The 15,242-nt window shown below is 42.6% G+C and overlaps 1 protein-coding gene across 1 annotated transcript in view; it reads right to left on the bottom strand.

Annotated features, from left to right (window-relative positions):
* The window catches only part of HADH (hydroxyacyl-CoA dehydrogenase), a 44,025-nt gene that overhangs the window by 27,668 nt on the left and 1,115 nt on the right, over positions 1 to 15,242 (bottom strand). The gene's annotated exons all lie outside the window — the stretch shown is intronic.

A 15,242-nucleotide genomic window follows, 5' to 3' on the forward strand; every position in this document is an offset into this window, starting at 1 on the left:
TAGAGTCAGACTCTGGAGCCTACCAACTGTGAGACAGAAAAATTCCTTAACTCTCAAAGGCTGTCTCCTCATGTAAAATTGGAGCAGAAGAGTTGTTGAGAGGATCAAAAGAGTTAATACATGTTGAGAGGATTAAAACAGTTAACACAGTAGAACTGTTGAGAGGATTAAGAGTTAAAGAACATGTGATATGCTAGGCACCCAGAACAGTGCCCAGGATATCACAACAGCTTAACGATTTTATTCTAGGCAGGCCCATTCTTCCTTCTGTAAGGGTCCAAGGCTTAATAACAGATCCAGGTACTGCCTCTAAAGGAAAATATTTTACTTTGCCTTTGAAATTATATCTTTTGATCTCACGACTTGACCCCTTTCTGGTTTTCATTTTCAGGTTTTCCTTTCTGTGTCCCTAATAGGTTAGGAACCCTCTTCATTTAAAAAGAACGTTTAAAAAGCAGGGGGAACACCCACAAACTTCCTTAGCCACCTGAAGCTGACCTTTGCTTCACTACAGAAGTCCTTTAATCGCGGGGGGACACAGCTGTCTACGGAGCACCAGCTCTGCTGAATGCAGGAACACATCGAATGTCTTGCAAGTGTTAAAGCCAATGCCTGTTCTTTGGCCTCATCTACTTTTCCACAGCCCTACACACTGCCAGCTAAGCCTTCCTTTTTGAAGTTCTCCGATTTGTTATCTCTGTTCCTTTTAGCCATATTAATTCTCTCAATCTTCTCAAAGTTATCTTTCAAGGTTCTGCCTTCAGTATTCTTCTCCTGTGTCTTTACATCTTTTCTTTCTGGAACCTTAACCATTCTCATAACTCCAGCTAGGCATGACACCAGCACATTCTGTCCTAAGCTAGTCTATGCCACGTGCGTTATGCTAGGTCGCTTCAGTCGTGTCCGACTCTGTGACCCCATGGACCGCAGCCCGCAAGGCTCCACTATCCATGGGATTCTCCAGGCAAGCATACTGAAGTGGGCTACCAGGCCCTCCTCCAGGGGATCTTCCCGACCCAGGGATAGAACCTGTGTCTCTTATGTCTCCTACATTGGCAGGAGGGTTCGTCACCACTGAGCCACCTGGGAATACCAGTCAATACCTTGTGACCCTAAAACCAGTTCTCCTGACCTCCATTAATGTTACCACTATCCTGAGGGTCACAAGAGTTGCTGGACAACACTTTTTTCTTAACCTCCGCCCTAATTACATCCAAAGAAGTTCTATTCATCATTTAAGGCCCATTTCAAAAGCTACCCTCCCCAAACGAATGTCCTTTTTCTTGTTTTAAACCTTAGAGGTAGACTTTCACTGCTGTTACTAGGCTGCTTGACACCAGTCAATGGTGCCATGCGGTCTCTGCTCTTGGATCTGACTCCCTTAGTGGTGACACTGATCTGGCCCTTAAGTCCCCTGCCACTCATCACCTGCACGTGGTCTTGTCCGGTAACTCACTGCTCAATACCGGGTGCCGAGAGCAGGGTGGCCAAAGCCTGGGCCTTCCCCCAGCCCCGTCACACTACTCCTTGGGCTGCTTCCCGGCTCCACAACCCCGCCCTGAGGTTCCCTCCCTCAAAAAGCACCCCCGCCTCACTGAGGCCAGCCCATAATCGAACAGAGAGGCCCTCTCTCCCTCCATGAACGCTCTCTCAACCTCTGGCACAGGTAGTCGCTCCTTTGTGCTCTACTGATGAACAGATACAGCAGGTCCTTCCTGCAGGACCCTAAATATAGGGAAAAAAACCAGTGTTCTGGGTGAGAGTCACAGCTACCAATGATCACTCAGTTATGTTAACAGCAGCCCAAACCCTAGGACATGAATATAAGAGAGAAATAAGAAACAAGTGGTTGTAAGCGATTTCAAGTTGTAAAAATCTCACGAATTTTAGAACAAAGGTCATAAACCAAGGACGATGTAGGAGAAATTCCAGATGTGAAAGATAAATCAGACATGGAAAAGTTAACTAACACCAGCTTTGGATGATGAACTCAAAATATTGAAGGACAGCTAGAGACCTTTGCAAAAGACCTGCCACATCGTCCACTTCTTCAGAATCCGAAGTAGCTGTTACCACAAAGCCCAACACAGGGTATTTCTGTCATACTCCGAACTTCAGTCCAACCAAAATTTCCAGTAAACGCAAATTTCATATACATACATGTAGTGCAGTTACATACATACGCCTTTTTTTAAATGCATACTTTTTAATGTCCCTTTTTCCTTACCTAAGAAGATATCCTATGTATCTGTAACATCATATTTTAAGTGTCTAAAGGCCGTATCTTAAGGTAAAGTATTTAACCCACTGAAACTTTCACCTGTCTCAGGTGACATCCCAGATACGGCAAGCAGGCCATCTGTGCCTTCATGACAGTTAGCTGCTCACACTTGCGCCTCCTGTGGACGGTGAGCAATCCCAGAGCAACAACCACACCTTACCTCTCACCCACCTCAATGTCTAGCACAAAGGTACACTTAATCTTCATGAAAAGAATGCGTGAACAATAGATCTAGTTTTTAAAAGCTTCAATTTGTGAACTATCTTAGGAATAAGTTCTCAAGAAATCATGACTGGTTTTGCTACTAGAAACTCGTTATAATATCTCTATTATTTTGGTGGGCAGATCAACCAATTTCTGGCACTGGTGGTGGAGATGCCAGGCAAAAGGGTAACTAGAGGGCAACTGCCGTGTAATATGACCACCTCTGTACTTTCAAAACTGGATTTATGCTTAATTTCCTCCAGCATGTCAATGTGTCCTGTACCATTTATCAAATGGGCTGTGCGCAAAGAGACACACAGACCCTGTGTGTGTCCATCTGTGAGGGACATGTGTGAGCCAGGGCAGGGATGTGGCAGACACACAACACAGGTTTCCCTCCAATGTAGCTTCCTTCTCTGTCACAGCAGGGAGAGGGTGAGAGGCACCTTAGTTTCTCAACTACTGCAAGGTCAGAGAGAGGGAAAATTACTTACTGTTCAGCTTTATTAGCTACAGATAATCGAGACCATCGATTACTAGAGCAGGAAAATCAGTGCAACTGCTTTCAGGCTTTTTAGCCCTGAAATTTTTCCTCCTAAGAAAGTATACAGAAGAGTAATACATACAGTACAGGTCAGGGGAGAGGGGTTTGGGAACCACCAAGGAACCGCTCTGAGCTCCTAACCCTAAAGTCCATCAGAGTGTAGTGTTAGAAACCTCTGGTCTGTAAAGTAATTAGCTTCCAACTAAAATTTAAAAAAAAAAAAAAAGCACCTCTGATCTATTCAGAGATGGCTATTATTTAAAAAAAAGAAACAAAAACAAAAAAACATAAAATAAGTGTTAGCGAAGATATGGAGAAACTGGAACTCCTGCACACTGCTGATGCAGTCCCTGTGGAATATGCTATTAGAGTTCCTCAAAACACTAAAAATAACTACCATATTATCCAGGAATTCCACTTCTGGATACATATCCAAAAGAACTCCAACACAGACCTAGAAGCAACACTCTAACACAGCTGCAGACCATGTTCATGGCAGCATCCCCAACAGCCAAAAGGTGGGAGCAGCCCAAGTGTCCACTGATGGATGAACGGGCAGACAAAATGTGCCACAGATATGCCATGGAATACGACTCCACGAAAAATATCCCGATGTAACATTATCCCTCAGAGAGGAAAGAAGTTCTGACACAAGCTACAACACAGTGAACCTTTAAGGTTTTTAGATGAAATAAAGCAGTCACAAAGGGACAAACACTGAGTGATTTCTCTCATACGAAGAATCTAGAACAGTCTGATTCATAGAGACTGAAAGTAGAAGGATGGCTGCCAGGGGCTGGGGGAGGGAGAGATGGGAAATTATCACGTAACGGGCATGTACTTAAATGCCACTGAACTGTACATTTTTATGTGCATATTTTCAGTTTTATTAGATAAATGCCAAAGCATTTCCCAAATAGTTACACTAATCTATTGACACATTCCCACCAACAGGAAATATGAACTTCCTGTTGCTCCATATCCTTACCAACACTTTATCAGATTTTTCAAATTTTTCCAAGCTGATGTGTGTGTATAGTATTTATTTGTAGTTTTATTTTATTTTAATTGTAGGCTAATTACTTTACAAAATTGTAGTGTTTTTTGCCATACACTGACATGACTCAGGCATGGGTGTACATGTGTCCCCCATCCTGAAACCCTCTCCCACCTCCCTCCCCAACCCATCCCTCTGGGTCAGCCCAGTGCACCAGCCCTGAGCACCCTGTTTCATGCCTTGAACCTGGACTGGCGATCCATTTCACATATGATACTATACATGCTTAAATGGTATTCTCTCAGATCATCCCATCCTCGCCTTCTCCCACAGAGTCCAATAGACTGTTCTATACATCTGTGTCTTTTTTGCTGTCTCGCATACAGGGTTATCGTTACCATCTTTCTAAATTCCATATATATATATATGTGTGTGTGTGTGTGTGTGTTAGTATACTGTATTGGTGTTTTTCTTTCTGGCTTACTTCACTCTGTATAATCGGCTCCAGTTTCATCCACCTCATTGGAACTGATTCAAATGTATTCTTTTTAATGGCTGAGTAATACTCCATTGTGTATCTGTACCACAGCTTTCTTATCCATTCATCTGTTGATGGGCATCTAGGTTGCTTCCATGTCCTGGCTATTATAAACAGTGCTGTGATGAACATTGGGATACACGTGTCTCTTTCAATTCTGGTTTCCTCAGTGTGTATGCCCAGCAGTGGGATTGTGGGTTATATGGCAGTTTGATTTCCAGATTTTTAAGGAATCTCCACACTGTTCTCCATAGTGGCTGTACTAGTTTGCATTCCCACCAACAGTGTATCCACAGCCTTTCCAGCATTGATTGCCTGTAGATTTTTGGATAGCAGCCATTCTGACTGGCGTGAGATGGTACCTCATTGTGGTTTTGATTTGCATTTCTCTGATAATGAGTGATGTTGAGCATCTTTTCACATGTTTGTTAGCCATCTGTATGTCTTCTTTGGAGAAAGGTCTGTTTAGTGAAGTGTACATTTTTAAAGTAAGTTTTACTTTATGTATTTTTTTGTTTTTACCACATACAACATACAAAAACCTTTAATCCAACACACCTTCATTTTACTGAGAAAAGCAGCAGCAACTAAAACAAAAATATTATTCACCTAAGATCACATATGTATCCAAAACATAATTCTGTAAAAGGTACTTTTGTCTAGAATACTAACTAAGCTTTTCAATGGCTCCTGGTGGTCACAAAATAAAAGCTCCTACACACGGCACACAAGGCCCTCCAGGAAAGGGACCCATCTCCTCTCCAGACACACTGCTCACTGTTGCCAGAGACCGCCGCAAGGCGTGTAGGTGCCTACAGCTGCTATCACCGCTCACCTCCAGGCCTCTGTACTGCCCAAGCCTTCTCCCCAACTTCCCTCATTAACTAAGCCCAAGTATCACTTCCAGATACTAAGCACTGCCACCCCCAAGATCCTCTGAGTCCCAAGCAAGGAGTCCCCCACGTTCCGGTAACACCCCTGCATTCCCCTACCACTGCACCCACCACAGTGTCATGATCGGCCATTTCACTGCCGTCTCCCCTACTCCTGCGCTTACTGCTTAGTCCCTCAGCTGAGTCTGACCTTTGTGACCCCATGGACTGCAGCCTGCCAGGCACCTGTGTCCATGGGGATTCTCTAGGCAGGAATACTGGAGTCGGCTGTCATTTCCTCCTCCAGGGGATCTTCCCAACCCAGGAATCGAACCCAGGTCTCCCACATTGAGGGCAGATTCTTTACTGTCTTGAGCCACCAGGGAAGCCCAAGAATCCTGGAGTGGATAGCCTATCCCTTCTCCAGGGAATCTTCCCAACACAGGAATCAAACCAAGGTCTCCTACATTGCAGGTGGATTCCTTTCCAGCTGAGCTACCAGGGAAGCTCCTCCTCCTGGATTCTGACTAAATGAGACCCACACCAAGACACTCTAGAACTAAAATGTCAAAAGTTAGAGACAAAGATTAACATTGTAAAATATTAAAAGCATCAGGAGAAAACCAACTTGCTACACATAAGGGAATCCCCAATAAGACCAACAGCAGAAACACTGTAGGCAAGAAGGGAGGGGCGCAATGTATTCAAAGTACTGGAAACAAAAACAAAAGTAGAAACTTCCAACCAAGAACATTCTCCCTGGCAAAGCTCAGAGTGAAGGAGTTCATCACTGCTGCTGCTGCTAAGTCACTTCAGTCGTGTCCGACTCTGTGTGACCCCAGAGATGGCAGTCCACCAGGCTCCCCCATCCCTGGGATCCTCCAGGCAAGAACACAGGAGTGGGTTGCCATTTCCTTCTCCAATGCATGAAAGTGAAAAGTCAAAGTGAAGTTGCTCAGTCATGTCTGACTCTTAGCAACCCCATGGACTGCAGCCTACCAGGCTCCCCCGTCCATGGGATTTTCCAGGCAAGAGTACTGGAGTGGGGTGCCATTGCCTTCTCCGAGTTCATCGCTACTAAATCTGTATTATAAGAAACGTTAATGGGACTTTAAGCTGAAAAGAAAGGGCACTAATTAGTAACAAGAACACATATGAAAGAATAAATCTCACTATGAAGGTAAACATATATAACAAAGGTAGTAAATTAATCATTTATAAAGCTAGTATGAATGTTAAAAGACAAAAAAGCAGTTAAAAAAAAAACATGATTACTATAATTAGTTAAGGGGTTGTTGTTGTTGTTCAGTCGCCCAATCGTATCCAACTCTGTGTGACCCCACGGACTGCAGCACGCCAGGCCTCTCTGTCCCTCGCCATCTCCCAGAGTTTGCCTGAGTTCATGTCCATTGCATCAGTGATGCCATCCAGCCATCTCATCCTCTGATGCCCTCTGCTCCTTCTGCCCTCAATTTTTCCCAGCACCAGGGACTTTTCCAATGAGTCAGCTGTTCACATCAGATGACCAAAATACTGGAGCTTCAGCTTCAGCTTCAGCATTAGTCCTTCCAACAAGTATTCAGGGTTGACTTCCCTTAAGGTTGACTGGCTTGATCTCCTTGCAGTCCAAGGGACTCTTAGGAGTCTTCTCCAGCACCACAGTTCAAAGGCATCAGTTCTTTAGTATTCTGCCTTCTTTACGGTCCAGCTCTCACAACCCTACGTGACCACTGGGAAGACCATAGCCTTGACTCTACGGACCTTTGTCGGCAGAGTAATGTGTCTGCTTTTCAACACACTGTCCAGGTTTGTCATCACTTTCCTGCCAAGAAGCGGCTGTTTTCTGATTTCATGGCTGCGGTCACCATCCGCAGTGATTTTAGAGCACAAGAAGAGGAAATTTGTCACTACCTCCACCTTTTCCCCTTCTATTTGCCATGAGGCAATGAGGTTGGATGTCATGATCTTAGCTTTTTTAATATTTAGCTTTAAGCTGGCTCTTTCACTCTCCTCCTTCACCCTCATCAACAGGCTCTTGAGTTCCTCTTCGCTTTCAGCCATTAGAGTGGGATCATCTGCATATCTGAGGCTGTTGATGTTTCTCAAGTCTATCATGATTCCAGTTTGTAACTCATCCAGTTCAGCATTTCTCATGATGTGCTCAGCATATAGGTTAAACAAACAGGTTCACAGCAGACAGCCCTGTCGTACTCCTTTCTCAATCTTGAACCAATACAGCCTTCTAACTGTTGCTTCTTGACCTGTGTACAGATTTCTCAGGAGACAGATAAGATGGGCTGGTATTCGCATGTCTTTAAGAGCTTTCTACAGTTTATTATGATCCACACAGTCAAAGGCTTCAGCACAGTTGATGAAACAGAGGTAGATGTTTTTCTGGAATTCCCTAGCTTTCTCTATGATCTCGCAAATGTTGGCAATTTGACCTCAGGTTCCTCTTCCTTTTCTAAACCCAGCATGGACATGTGGAAGTTCTTGGTTCACATAATGCTGAAGCCTAGCATGCAAGATTTTAAGCATGACCTTACTAGCATGAGAAATGAGTGCAACTGTCCAATGGTTAGCACATTCTTCAGTACTACCCTTCTTGGGAATTGGGATAAGAAAAGGTCCAGTCTTGTGGCCACTGCTAGGTCTTACAGATTTGCTGACATATTGAATGCAACACCTTGATGGCATCATTCTTTAGGGTTTTGAACAGTTCTACTGGAATAGAATAGTTAAGGGATACACAAGATTAAAAAAGTGTGAAATGTGACATCAAACACATAAACCAAGGAGGGTTATTAATGCTGAGCATCAGAATAGGGTCAAACTTAAGTTGTTATTAAATCAAATACAGACTGTTACACGTACAAGTTACTATATGTTAGCCTTATGGTAACCACAAAGAAAATTAAAATCAATGCAGGAAATTGAAGATATCTGAAATACATATAAGAATTCATAAACATTTCCTACAGATCAATTAGGGGAAAATGTACAACACAATAGTAAAATAGGAATGAAATCTAATAAGACATTATATAAGAATACATATGGCCAATAAACATATGAAAAGGGGTTCACCTCATTAGTAAACAGGAAATTCTAATAAAAACACAATGAAATATCACTAAACCCACTAGAATGACTCAAGGAACAAGAACATAATCCTGTAGAGCAAGGAGGACCTTCAAACCCTGAGGGCAGAACTCTAAACTGATATAACCACTTTGGAAAACTGTTCAGCATTATCTGTGGAAGTTGAATATATTCATATTTTGTAATCCAGCAATTTCACCCAAGAGAAACAAGCACATATGTGTGTCAAAAGTCAGGACCATGACTGTGGATAGCAACAGTGCTGTGAGGGTTGATTCCAGCAGGTCTAGAATTAGCCTGAGTAGTTCTGCTAAAGTTCTAGCATCACAATGATCCCTGGTCAAGGCATGAAACCTACTGCTTTACAGTGCTGCTTTGTAACATTAAGAAGTCTGGAGGTGGTTTGTATCAGCTTATCAATACTGTTGATAAGAGTGATATTGATGATTCACACCTGGTTTTTAAAATTACATTACTGAAGGTTCTTACTTAGAAAAGAATTTCACATGTCTTGGATGCAAGGAAACCAATCACACTCATTTTTCTCAAATTAATCAATGAATTATTCCCAACTTTCCAAGGAGATGGCAGTGGAAGAGTAGATCACAAAAATAAGCAATCTTTTTTCATTTCCCATAGATATATTTTCAATAAATAAGGAGGACTTTCCCTGGCACTTTAACTTGAGTACCAATAATCTGAATCAACCCATTGAAGACCCACTGAGGACTCTAGTTTTATACGATAGTGACTACAAGACCTTGAGGACAAGAAGTCTGCAAGGGGAAAAAAAATATATTTGAAGGCTGTGTCCTCAACTCCATGACTTCTCTAGCTTTGGTGGAAAGCAGGCTTAGCCAGAGAGAAATATTTTTGGACAAGGATGCTTCAGAGCTATAAAAATAGGCCCAGTAAATAGCACACTTGTCAAAAGGCCGAAGTACTCCAGTCACAGGGCCAAGGAAACATGCCAAGCAGAAGTGTGCTGGATTTCTATATTTTTGCAAACATACCACTAGATTTGAAGCCCCTTCTCTGAATTATTACTTGAGTTACCAATTTGTGAGAACTGCAGCAACTGGTCCAGTGAGGGGTTCCATGTGCCTTTACACTACAGGAGGGCTACATTTCAACATTACATTCTCTCTGAAAACCACCGAGTTTTATGTACCCTTTGCCACAACCAAATTCTGACTTCTCAATATCCAGAGGAAGTGTCCACCCAGAATAAGTACACTGAGTCACTGCTCCCCTGAGGCTGCTGCACCTCTGCATAAAGACCTGCCCTTGGGTTCTCAGGACATGATCCAGGGAGAAAAAAGTCATAAATCAGTTGCCTCTCCCAGAGCTGGCAAGTCTGGGTTCATGATTATCTCTGGTTATGCAATGCCTTAAACTCTGCCATCAATACCAGTTATGTTCACTTACTTCAACAATCAGAAAAAGGCATTCTGTTGAAGCGTTCCACCCCCACCACAGCTGGTTTATACTTAAAACTGTTAAGTTCATTGGTTGGCCTCTTTAACTTATATTTTTATACTTAAAAAACTATTTCTAAAAAGCCAAAGGAATGTGCCTCCGTTTTTAAGTGAGTCTGTTAAATACACAAGTTTTTAAAAATTCAATAAGCATCTGGGTTTGGTGATGGAGAGAAAGAATAACTTCTCTTCCTGGACTCTCCACTCCCATCTCCCACAAATTCTGGAAAGGAGATGGGATAGATGGACATATCCATGGCATCAACTAGCTCTCAATTATATTAAGAATCTCTGAAGGACATTGCCAGAATGCATACTTTCTGAGTAGAGAAGAGAGTGCAAATCCTAACTATTCTCTAGGAAGATTAATATGGCAATGGTTATTAGGAGGGTTTTTTCCTCTATTAGATTCTGCGGAAATTAACCAATTAAGATCCTTCCTCAACAATTCAGGTGTCAATCCTTGTTCTAGGAATTAGAAAGGAAAGAACAGGGGCAGGAGCACTCCTCAGAGCCTTCTGCAGAATGGTGGACATTCTGACAGCAACCCCATCTTCAGAGGCGGCCATAAGGTCAATAGTGGCAATCACAGAGGGAGGAAGCTCTCTGGGAAAGCTGGAGAGAACAAAGAAGTCATGCCAGGGGAGTCTGAGTCTATTATGGGCAGAAAGATGGTAGCAGAGGATGGAGGTGATCAGCTAAATCTGGAGCTGAAGAAAGGACAAGATGCTAACTGTTGACTCCAGACACACACAGACCCCCTTGCCCATGGAGGCCACACTTCTCCCCAAAGACAGCAGAGGCCAAAAGGTACATGTAGAACTGTGGTCATCTCAGCCACAGGAATCTCCAGCCAGCAGAACCATCAGCGAAAGACCTGAGTTCCAGCCTCAGCTCTGCCGCTGACCCTTGAGCCCAGGTGACAGCTCTGCTGGGATGATTATTATAATGGTCACAAGAAATGACAGAGACATTAAAGTACTTAAAACAGAAAAAAAGTGCACAAAACACACACACACACACACACACACACACACACACACATCTGTAGTGTTTTTTAAGTGCCAAGCTCAGATTTAAATGCTCTGTGAGTATGAACTTACTGTAATAACCAAATACGAGTAGAGAAAGCACTAAGGCTATCTCTCAACAACCCACACAATTAGCTTAAAATCTTTAGAATTGTTTGAACTTTCCCAAACTGACTATCAGATCTTAAAGCATTGCTAAAAGAATCTAAAATAAGAGAATCCTCACCAGATTAGAGCTGATGGGTCTACACCAAATAAAAGCAGCTAACAATTATTAAACAGCTTCCACTGAACACACTAGTACAGTTCTAAGCACTTAACTCATTTCCTCCCTTAGAACACTAAGACAAGTAACACTATTTGTTGATAAGGGAAGAAGCGGAGAGAGGTTAAGAGACTCGCTCGAGATTCCCACGGCCAGGAGAAGGGCTGGAACCCAACTCCAGCAGGCACCTTTCAGCCTGCTCACTTTCAATCACACTCAGCAGAAGCCATCCCACATTCAGCATAACCTGGAAGAAGATTCAGCACAGCGACCAGCAGCATTACCTGCCTGTGGTTCCAGGAGAGCTAGGCAGTGAGGTATGTGCCTAAGGCAGAACTCGGGAGAGGAAATGAAGTTAGAAACTCAAGAAAGGGGCAGATAATTGTGAGGTGCATCCAGGACACGGCAGAGAAAACCCAAAACCTGACTGAGGTACCATTTCTGCTTCACATGTCCAAATATATTCCACGGCATTCATTTTTCTGCCTGTCAGCCCTACCTCTGCTAGAGTATCCCCAGCCACACCCCAAGTCCAAAGACTAACATGCCAACAGAAGCTGATTTTACTGTCCCCAGTACATCATGGAGATCAGCCAAATTAAGCCCAATTAAGAACCCTGCGACAACACAGGAAGTGAGGGAAGAACTTCACGACAAACACAGCCCATGCGCCTGAGGACAAAGTCAACACCTGGGAATAAAACTACTCCCTCCATAAAGAAGTCTGAGTCCCAAAGGAGAGCTTACCACTTAATGATGGTTCCAAGCTCCTGAGATCTTAAAACTTCTTCTAGGCCCCTGCACTGCTTTCAAGCAAATTTCAACAGAGGCAAACTCACTGAGGCAACAGGGGAAAAGTAAAGCTAAATAACACAAAGCAATTCTGATCCTTCTTCTCTTCAGCATCAGAAAATTCAGAGTTGGGGGGTGCAGGAGAAAGAGATGGGTGAACCAATGCAGAGCCGACAGAGGAGACTTCAACCCACTTGAGTCCTCAGTAATACGTCAGGGAAACATCTATCTGTAGTTTAGAATACGGCTCCCACAACCCCATCCTGTTTTAACAGCCTAAGGAGTTCTCCCCAGAAAAAATATGCACTTTTACTCTTTAAGAGGGAGCAAAAAAAAAAGTCTTTGGGTGCGAACCCAGCTCCAACCCCCTTCAAGATGCCAATTCTCACTTCCTCAAAGTATGGCATACTAAAAGGAAGGTAAATCAGAAAGCCAAGAAGTCCACTCCTGAAATGTCATTCCCAGAAATCCCACTGGCTGCCCACCAGTAACTAAATGAAAGCCATAAACTCTCTGAGCTCCTTATAAGAAAAAAAGGCAATTCAGGAAGCAAAGCTTAAACTCATTCTACAAACTGAAGAAATGCACAGCTAATAACTTTCTTCCTTTTTTCCCTTCTTTACAAAGCAAAAAACAACCCATCCCCTACTCAAGGGTCAATACTGGTGGAAGTTTCTCTGCTGGCCTAAATATCCAGCTGAAGATAAATTGGCAATCAGACCCAAGTAAGAATAACGTGTGAACACACAAAACAAGTTAACCTTACTTAAATATTAACCATGAGTCAGTTGTGTGTGCTTTTTTTAAATTTAAAACAAGCAAAAAAAAAAAAATGACAGGCAAAGAACTCTTGGACAAAACAAATATACATATGGTCTGTGCTCTGATCAACTACATATTATTAAACACAGAACTCACTTGTCTTAAATTGCTTAATTGCTTGAGAAATGTGTCAGGCTCCCACAAAAATCCAGGGTTTTTTTTTTCATCCTACTCAACATGAACTGGAACACATGCCAAAAATGACAAAATTTTAAAGTATTAAAAATGTAAATAGAACTACACCTTAATTAAAATTTAAACTACTTCAGAAAGAGTTCTGGAGAATGAAGCTAAATGCAAATTAACGGCGTAATTTAGGTGTTACTTTGTGCTTATGCTTTTAAAGCTTTCCTGAAGAGGATAAAAAATGCCTTCCCTCTTTTCAGAGGTCCCTGAACAAACTGCATTGCCAACTGGCATTCACCTTGAAGATCAAGCAAGAAGGGACAGAATCACAACCAACACTCTCCATCTTAACGTCACAGTCCTACCACAGCAGCAAGATCAGAGATGGGAATGGTGTGAGAGGACAATGACAAAAGAACAAGGGCAACACCATAAAGGTAATAACCCCCAAGACAGCTAACATTCGAGTTCCTACTAAATGCCACCATGCTAAGTGCTTGATGTGTGCTAATCCACTTGATCCCTCCACTCTCCTAGGAGGCTGGTCCTACCTCAGAGGTTAGTAAAATAAGGCACAGAAGCACGTTTCCCATATCAGTACAGCCAGCGTGAGGCAGGCCAGCACAGGCCATCCCAGCTCCCCACAGTGAACTGAATACAATCTACAGTCAAGATGTAGCAACTAATAAGTCTACGGCACTAAATAAGCAAAAGAGATTTACCCAGTACCAAAAGCTGTAGGTCAAGGAGCATAAAGAATGAGGCAACACTGCCTCAAACAGCATGATCTAGGGTCAAGTGCAAAAACAGATCAAAGCCAACCAACTGGCAGAAAGTGGCACAGAGATATTCTTCAGGAAAGGATGATTCCCCTCTACAGGACTAAAACTGCCACCCACAGTGGCTGAGGCTCTTTTAAACCTTGTTATGTAAGGACAGAATTACTTAAATCTTTGGTCTTTATCAACTTCTTGAATGACAGTTCCATTATATTTCCATTCTGAGGGGTAAACAGCTTTTTTTTAAACACCTTAGGTTTCAAAAGGCACACCTCAGTCCAACTATGCAAGGATGTGATCCACAAGTCTGAACTGCATCAGTGTCAAGCTCCTTTCTCAGATGAAAGCTCCAACATCATACTTATAATCTTAGGTTCTACCTGTGTGCATTTTTGTACAACATAAGACTCTTTTTTGGCCAATAATGGATACAATATTCCAAGAACTGAGCAACTTGAATGTGTACAAAAGCTGAAATGTGCACAAAAACTTTCAACTTAGCTTCTAATCCTCTTCCACTGATGTCTTGAAGGGACCATCAACTATAGTTTCTAACCCATTTCCTGTATTGTTACTGGGAGCTTAAGGCTCTAATCGGAGAAAGTGATGGCACCCCACTCCAGTACTCTTGCCTGGAAAATCCCATGGATGGAAGAGCCTGGTAGGCTGCAGTCCATGGGGTCTTGAAGAGTCAGACACGACTGAGTGACTTCCCTTTCACTTTTCACTTTCATGCATTGGAGAAGGAAATGGCAACCCACCCCAGTGTTCTTGCCTGGAGAATCCCAGGGACGGCGGAGAGTGGCGGGCTGCCGTCTATGGGGTCACACAGAGTCGGACACGACTGACGCGACTTAGCAGCAGCAGCAAGGCTCTAATATTTTGCCACTAAGATGCTGTTTACAGGTTTTTAAGCAAACAGTATTTTATACCTGCCCACGATAAATCTCTCTTTCACGGAACAGGGAGATTTGGGTGGAGCAGGGATATACAAATGCACTCAACCTAAACTTTCTTTTGAGTATCATGTAGTATATAAAGTGTGGAACTTTCAAGGTTAAAGAAACTTACTCCTCCCACCTCACATTTAATAAAGATTCCAGAACCCAGCACCAGGCATGTACACAATAAATGCCTGAGGGTGATCTGAGAAGAAATAGGAGCGTCTCAGGGTAAAACATTAATGAAATACAGATTTCAGGAGAAACTGCTATCAAATTAATATGTTGCAAAAAACCTGCAGTGTAGGAAAGTTTAAGGTATATAGTAATAATAATAAAAAATTTTTCTGAAAAGGAAGCACAGAAAACAGATGCTGTGGCTAGAAAGAGACACTAAAAAAAAAAATTAAACTCTATTATAATCATAGCCACTTGAGCACTCCTTCAAGAAAAATTAGCTAAATGCCTCC

This window comes from Budorcas taxicolor, chromosome 6 (assembly GCF_023091745.1).
Source record: "Budorcas taxicolor isolate Tak-1 chromosome 6, Takin1.1, whole genome shotgun sequence".
Classification (NCBI taxonomy): domain Eukaryota; kingdom Metazoa; phylum Chordata; class Mammalia; order Artiodactyla; family Bovidae; genus Budorcas; species Budorcas taxicolor.